The sequence below is a fragment of the Acanthisitta chloris genome, unplaced genomic scaffold (genome assembly GCF_000695815.1).
Source record: "Acanthisitta chloris isolate BGI_N310 unplaced genomic scaffold, ASM69581v1 scaffold20859, whole genome shotgun sequence".
In the NCBI taxonomy this organism is placed as follows: domain Eukaryota; kingdom Metazoa; phylum Chordata; class Aves; order Passeriformes; family Acanthisittidae; genus Acanthisitta; species Acanthisitta chloris.
Genome location: NW_008693326.1, coordinates 237 through 8,987, shown reverse-complemented (window position 1 = coordinate 8,987; position 8,751 = coordinate 237).

The window sequence follows — 8,751 nt, the reverse complement described above, 5'->3', positions numbered from 1 at the left end:
GGGTTACACCACTGGTGACTGGCCTCCAGCTCGACCTCATGCCACTGGTCACAACCTTTGAGTCTGCGGGTTCAGTTAGTTTTCAATCCACCCCACTGTCCGTTTATTTAGTCCATATTTCATCAGTTTCTTTATGAGGATGTTATGGGAGACTGTTGAAAACCAAGATAAATAACATCCTATATCTCCCTTTCTCCACCAAGTCACTTATACGATCTCATCAGAGGGGAGGCACGATCTCCACTTCATAAATCAATGCTGACTACTTCCCAACACCTTATGCTCCTTAATGTGTTTGGAAATCATTACCAACACCACTTTCCCAGGAACTGAGGTGAGACTGCCTGCTCTGTAGGTTCTTGGATCCTCCTTTTTGCCCTTCTTGAAGAACGCAGTGACATTTGGTTTTTTCCCATCTCCAGGAACCTCCCCTGATCACTGTCACCTTTCAGGGATTAGTGAGTGTGGCCTCACAGTGACATCAGCCAGCTCCATGGTGCTGTAAATTAAGTAATCAGATCTGGAGGCAGCAGCACATTCCATGAATTGCAGGATTTGCAGGAAGGAAGCAAACTGATCCTTAATTGTACATGACAGTGAACTTTAACCTTTGCAATTAGGGTAAGTTAATGTTTGATTAATATCGTAAGTTTACTCAAGTTTACATATGTATGGCAAATATCTAGATATAACTCTGAAATTTCTGTAAAGTTATATTATTTTATCTTTTTAACATATGTGTTTCAGATTGCTTTATTGAAGCTTTATACATTATAAACCAAAACATCAGATTTTTCAGTACTTGTAGATGCATCCCATCAGATACCTTCTAGTCTTAGTTTCTCCAAGTACACCTGCTCTGCTCCTCCATTTCTCCACTGAAACCTAGAATACTGGACCCAAGGTCCAATCCACAATACAAGAGAGAATTCAGATGTACAGAATATATGGATATATATCACCCTCTGAGAATAAAGGAGGGGAATTCCATTTCTAAACTGGAGACAAGCAGATTACTGCTCCCCCAAATATGGTAAAGCAAGTTCTCTTGGTGGTGTGATCAGTGTGGGAATCTACTGGGCTGACATGCTGTGGAATCAATATAGTTCACAGCATATATCAAAATGCCTATTTGTAGACACAGAAGCATTTCCTACAGAGCAAAGAAGCTGGATCCTGCTTTGGTAACAGAAGGCCGAAGAAAGGCTAATTATTGATTTAGATCCTCTTTGCTTCAGACACGCTGGAAGGAGCAGCTGAGTCTAGGTTCAGATTTTAATGTGGTAGAGGTCTAAGTCAACTCATAGGAAAGGTGAATGGGTGCCAGGGCAAGAGGAAGAGGTATGTGGAGCAGAAGTGTGACTTGAATGCCTTTCGCCTTAGCTGAAGTCTCTTGCTACATTTCTAACTCTGTAAAGTAGGTTGATGAGAGGTGTTGTCTCAGCCAATTCGCTGAGGTGTTTCCCATCTATTGAATCCTCTCTCTTCAAACAGGCTAGGTGACAATCTTTTACCACCACTCAGAAAACAAACAAGTTAATAAATAGTTTATTTTAATAACAGGGCTTTATTAATATGCAAAGGCCTGAGAGCTGCTGCAAGATCATTAAAATGCTGGTTGAAAGGTACCTCTGAAGGTTGTGTTTTAGTTGGACCAGGTCAGCATTAGATTATGTCACTCTTGGCTTTACCTGAGTCTTGAAGAGCCTCAGTGACAGAGATTCCTCCACTCCTCTGGACAACCTGTTCTAGTGCCCAGCTACTTTCTTGATGATTTTATTTTCTGATGCTCAGCCTGAATCTCCCAAATTGTAATCTGTGACAATTGCTCTGTTAGATGAGCTGGCAGTAGTAAGAATAGTTTGGCTCTGTCACTTTTGTAACAATCCTTCGGTTGTAGGCTGATGTTGTGTTACTTCTTAGCTTCCTTTTTACAAGCTATGTAAGTCCAGCTCCTGCAGCCTCTCCTCAATAGCTTTTTTTATGAGCCCTCCACTGAACACTCTCCAATCTTGCCCTGTCTCTCCTGACCAGAGGTATTCCAAACGAGGAATGGCTTCACCAGTGCCAAGCAGAGATTATTAGCAGATTCCCTTTGATGTGCAGGCTGTGCCTCTAACATAACCCATAGGTACCTTCTTGCAGAAAAGCATGTCATGGGTTCATGTTCAACCTAGTGTGCACTGTAACCCACAGGACTGTGACCTAGCCAGCCACTGCCCAGTCTGTACCTGTACAAGGGGTTATTCCAGCTGTTCCATGGGCAGAACTTCATAGTTCTTATAAGCATCATGAGCTCTCTGTCCAATCCTTAAGTTTTTCAGGGTCTTTCTGGGTTGAACCAGCAGCTACTTCCCCAAACTCAGTGTTATCTTCAGGTCTGCTCAGAACAACCTCTGCACTACAGCCAGATTGTTGATGAAGGCATTGGATATGGGTGCCAGTATAGAGCCCAGGGTGCTTTGCTGATTACCAGCCAAATATTGGGTTATTGATTGCTACCCTTACAGCCAGCTTTCCATTCATTCAAACAGCCTGTTTGGCCAGTCCATGCTTCTGCTGTTTCCAGAGAGGAAGGGTGGGGAAGGTGGTGTCAAAAGCCATATTCAAATCAAGGTATATTATACCCACCACTCTGCCCTTACCCACAGGGCCAGACATTTCATCATAGCAGGCAATCAGGCAGGTCAAACATGGTTTGCCTTCCTGGGCTGACTACTGCTGATTATGTGCTCCCTGATCTTTCCATTGACTGAGGTGTAGCTGACTGGCATACAGTTGCCATCCAGTGGGCAACCCTCATCACCTTCTTAGTCTCTCTATAAATATGATCTTCCAATATAAAGACTGGAAGAGCTATTCCTAGATGTGCTAACAGATCAGATCACTACACTACAGTAAACAAGATATGCAAGAGTGCTATGGAAATTTTGTCATATAGCTAGGAAGAAATTTGTAGAATCCTTAAACATTTTTAAATTACAAGAAAGTAATTTCCATTACGTTGATTTGAAATTAAAAGAAATTCCGAAATGTCGGAATTGCCATCAAATAGAAACACTGGGTTTAACCATCGCAATTTTTCCCAATTAGTTATATTAGTTGCATGAGGTTGTATCTTCAAATTGAGCTTGAAGATAAACAACTTCTCTCATAAATATCACAAATTAATTTAAAAATAAACTTTGAGCATTCTGATATGCAGTAGAAATAAAAAAAACCAAAGGGAATTTACATGAGGTACTAGATATAATTCTGATTTTCAGTGGGGGAGAGGGAAGGCTAAATTGTCAAAGAGCTAGAATTCAGAAAATACACTAAATGGCTGCAAAAACAGCATTATGCATTTGGGACCATCCTTGACATTATTTCCACAGCATCCATCATGCTTATTTTTATTAACTCACTAGCAATTACTAGACCTTTTTATTCTAGTCTCTCTTACGTTGGCGATAGAGGTTTGTAAACATTTACAAGATGCATTCACTATATTTGCTGAGTTGTAACTCCTATAAAATTCAAATCTAGATGAAACAGCATGTTCTATGAATTGCTGGATTGGCAGGGAGGCAGAAAATGGATCCTTAATTATTTGTGGGAGTGATCTTTCAACCGTGAAATTAAGGTAAACTAATATTTGATTAATATCTGATGTTTACTCAAGTTTTGAAACACACAACAACTATCTAAATGCATAACTATGAGAATTCTTGAAGTTGTTATTGTATGTTATTAGCATATATACTTAGCATTTCGTTGTCAAATGTTTATCCACTATAACTTGAAGTAACTGATTTTTCTGCTCAGAGGCAGATTGTGTAATTTGTTGTAGCTGTGTTGAAGTCAGTGTAGCTCAGCCTGAGGATCTATTTCATTCTTGACAAACAAGTTTTGTCAATAGCCCCTCCCCTTTTGTGTTAAAATGTTCAGTGTAATATTTTATACCCATTGATTTCAGACGCAGCTCAACCATTTTTCAAATGTTGCTTGCTTCAAAATTATTGATCTCATTTTAATAACCAGGGGATGTTCAGACTGTAAACATCTACAAACATTGCCTGATTTATCCTGCTTTGAACCAACCACAGAATCACTGTGACCAGTGTTGCTTTCTCTGTGTTTGTGTGTGTCAAGTCACATGGCACAGTCCATGTCTGTGGAAGTTAAGGAAGAATGAAAATTGATTATAAGAGTAAACAAAATCCTCATCTTTTACAATGTTCTTTCTCTCTCTTTCAATAAAAGCAATCAGAATACAACTTCTTTTCTTAAGATAGGCAGGTATTAAGTATATTCTTAAGTTACATCTGGCTCTGCCATAATTTCTAAGTGGTAAAAATGAATGCATAAATATTTATTATTTAAAAGATTGTAAAAAGATTTAAAAGATACTGGTCTGTATGTTGCAGAGGTTTTGCCATTCCCTTCTCTTCAAGGTGACTTAATTTATTAAACTTGCGATGCTAGTTCAACCAAAACTGCAAAAACCTAATTCTCTACAGACTATCTGCAGTATAATTATTATTCAATGATAACTAAACTTAATTAGTTTAATGCTATTTTAGGCATTCAAACAGAGTAGAAGCATCTTAGGGTTTGATACTCCATAAACTCGAGGACAGCTCGTTATCAGTCTGAGGGAGGTACATTCCTGTCCAAGCTTCTAACATATGGGAATATAACATAATTTTCTATGTGGCTAGCTGATGTACTGCTGGGGGAAGAATGTTCCACTTCCTGGCAAAGTATGCTGGTGCAGTTAAACAAAAATACTACAAATAACTGCAAATCCTTCAGGCAAATATCAATCACTTCAGCAGGTGGCAAAGAGAAACGTTTCTATGGCTGCAGGGCAGACATTCCTTCCTAAGCAAGACTTATCTTCTCCTGCCTCTCCCAGCAAATGCTAAGCCTGTGTCAGATCCTGTTAAAACATGAAAAGCTAACAGAGCTTTCGCCTTTTCTGTGCCTAATAATGAAGTAAATAACTTTTAGTTTAATCCTAGAATCAAAAGCAATCCAAAATTGAACTTGTTCATATTTCCCCATGATATCTGCCCACAGATCTGCAAAGTAACTAATAACACAGCTCTTAAGATTCATGGCTCACAAGGTTTAGAATCTGGAGGAGAAGAGCAGGTATTTGATGGCAAATAAGGAAGGCCTTATTTGCAAGAGAAGTAATATACATCACTCTTTCAATGAAACATTGATGAAAAATATTCAGTTTAAATCAGGTGTGAAATAGGTTTGTGCTGCATTCCACCAGTGTTTATCCCATTACCATGCTCAGTAAAGCAGGGTGTGTATACAGGGCTATGTTTGTACATGACTTAAAATGCCTGTGCTGTCAGTAAATAACGAAGGACAAGGTGATGAGAGAGTTCCTTTCTTTCTCTATTTTCAGTTATTTTTGTGAAGATCAACCTCATTAGTGTCAACCTTTTCCAAATCAAATAGCTTTGGCTGAACTTCAAAAGATACCATGAAAATGTGAGGCAAGTGAAAATATGTCCCTAGTTCTAGTATTTTCTTGGTTATCATAAGGTGTCTCAGTTTACTGACTCAATGCCCGTGATTTTTTTGTGTACGACTGATCCCTTGTGAGGATGATTTCTTATCAGTCCATTAGTCCATGAGTGTTTCTGTCATTTCATAGAATCATAGAATAGTTTGAGTTGGAAGGGACCTTTTAAAGGTCATTTAATTCAACACTACTGTGATGACCAGGGACACCTTCCACTAGGCCAGGTCACTCAAAGCTCTTTCCAAATTGGCCTAGAACATTTCCAGGGATGGGGCATTCACACCTTATCTGGGCAAGTTGTTTCAGCATCTCACCACCTTCACAGTGAAGAATTTCTTCCTAATATCTAATTCTCTGCAGATTTACCCCTGAGATTTTCACAGACTTAGATTGACCAACACCTACTGTAGCTCCTGTATGAATATTTGCACAGACCTGTTTAAATACAGCACCCACTAAAACCATGTGGTAAGAGGGGAAAAATGTTTTCCACAGAACAAACCCAAAGTGGTGTTGATTTTCAGCACCACAAAAGAAAGAGAAACACTTTGAAATATAACAGTCTGGAACAAGTTTTACCAGAGTTTCATTCACAGAAGGACAAACTGGGCATCAGATGAAGAAAGCAGAATAATCCAAGTGTCTGCACGAAACACCTTCCCAATCAGAGTGCTCAAGGTGATGTGCCGTACAGAGATGAAGCTGTGCTTGGGAAAATTCCTGCACTGCTTTAGAATCCATGCCAGAGAGCTGCTGATAAGAGGCTGGACAATGCCTAGCACACACACAACTTCTCCCTGCCTGTCTTCTTGCCCTCACAAGCAGTGCTGTGGTAATTCATGCTCCTGGAGGTGAGGAGAAACTTTCTGAATCCATCCCTCAGCTTCCAAAGGCTGCAGGACTGTCAGGTTATGTAATCCTTTCCCTATCACTCAAAAGTGGACCCTCACATTCCTCCTGGTGATGTGCCACCTCTAGGATGGTTTACTTCAGTTTATAGGAAGGGACAGTAAAGAATGGTGGAGTGTGGAGAGTTAGGGAGGGACATGGTGACATCTCCAACTCTGAGCATGCAGACACTGTAGTCCTGTATCATCTTGTTCTGTGAAGTGTGGGCAAAATTAAACTGTTCATAACTTCCTTTTTAAGGGTTACATATTAAGGAATTTCCAAGAGCTCCTCCATCTGTCATAAAGAAGGATACACAGCTATGTCTGAAACTAGCTCCTGACTCCCAGGGGTAAGTGCATACCAAAGCTTTGCAGATTGTAACTAACCCACCACATCTAGTGCTTAAAGATCCATAAAGTATTTAAAGTCAAACCTAAGCAAGAACAATTATGATCTTGTTTCTTAGGTACTGGTGGATGCACACTATTAAATCAACTATTCCCTGCTTTAAAACAACCTGTCTGCCTCCAAAACATAAAAGAATTAGCAAACAGCTACAGACAACTCCAGACACATTGCCTTCTGCAGGTTCTTCCCTGTGTATAAAATCTGATAATAGTACTACTTCAGCTTAGAAGGCTGTTACAAAGTTAAATTTATTAATGCTTGGAGGAGTTATGGGAGTACCACAGAAAAGCCATCATGGAAATTAATTAACCTGCCTTCAAGGCAGGGTTTGAAGAATGTACAGTGAACATGACATGAAAGATTCCACTTTACATGATGAAAATGAAGAGAAACACTGAAGAACTATACATTAATTAAACACATCCTTTGCATTGAATGAGACAGGTGTCTCAGGGAAAAAACCACTCTGCAAAGGTAATATAAAAACTAACTCGTGTCACATACTACACACTGTAAGGAAGGTGTTTGTCTTTGGAGTCTTCATGTTTTGTGTATAGTTTCCTTATATTTTCTTTAAAATCTCTTTTTTTTTTCACTGCATGACTCCCAGCCTGAACAGTGGTGATGCTGTGAGCCAGCTATCAGTGGAAATTACAGCTGTAGGAGGTTACTTATTTCTCCATGTGACATGCTATGCTTATGGGCACCACAACCACTAGAGAACTAGCACTGGTAGGTTCATATTCCCCAGGGAAGATTCTCCTGTGGTCCTACCCATCCCTCTCCACCCAACCACTGGCTCCTGCCCAAACATCCTCCCTGCAAATACCCTCATACTCCCTCCTCCAGCTTCTGGCTATACTTCTCCATCTTGTCCTGTCCTTTCATAGCTCCCACATCCACTCCTTTTTTCCTGTTTCCCAGACCTGGAAATTCATCCTCTGTTTCCTTTCCCTCATCACTAAGCCCATGTAACTTGCACTGAGACCAGCTGTTCTTTCCTTTCTATTCATAGGACAGCAATAGGCTAAAGATTAGTTAAGATTACAGGAGAATCTTCCTCCTTTTGGTTTTGTTGCCAAGGGAGCCCCTGGAAATCAGGAGGCACCACTACAGTAAGGCAGGTGAGATTTTTCTACTGTAACATGCCCAAAACTGTATGATTAGACAGGTAGAATAATTTGAAGTGGAACCTCTTGACAGAAGGTTCGTCTGAGAAACATCAGGCATGAGAACATTGTCTGAGACTTTTAAAATCTAGCAGATTTAAAAACAAGGAAAATGAAGTATTTAATTGATAAGGCAACATTAAGAATAATTGTTACTATACACACCACAAAACCTAAATCTCTCTAGTTAGACTTTTGTTGAGGTGTGTGAATCTAAACATGAGGACACCACTTAAACGTACAGACCGAAGACAAATTGTTGCCCAGTGCCCCATCAGAGTAACTTGCATTTAGCAAGAAATAGTGATTTACTGGGAGACACATCAGGAATACCAAAAGCAAATACTTTCCTTCTCCATCCCCTTGTAGTGACTATGGTCTGCATTTTCAGGTAAAAAATATAAAGGGAATATAATTGCTCGGTAAAGAGAACAAAAGGAGTAAGAATGGAATGTAGGAGGATTAAATATGCCAATTTTGGTAAACTGGTAGTGCAGATGAGTCAACAAGGTGCTTGGCCATCATCTTGTTGACTTTTCTTCACCAGTTCTGGTGATGTTTTGGGGCAGCAGAGCAGGAGCTGCCCCAAGGTCACACACCCAGGGCTGTGTGTGTTCTTGTCTCTTTGCCATGGCCCAGAAGCCGCAAAAATGGGAAGGTGGGAGCAAAACAGGTAAGTGAGGTGTGTGGTAAACTTCTGGGGAGGGAGTTCAACCGCAGCACGTAAGTGATTGGGAGAAACAAAGATCGTGTTTC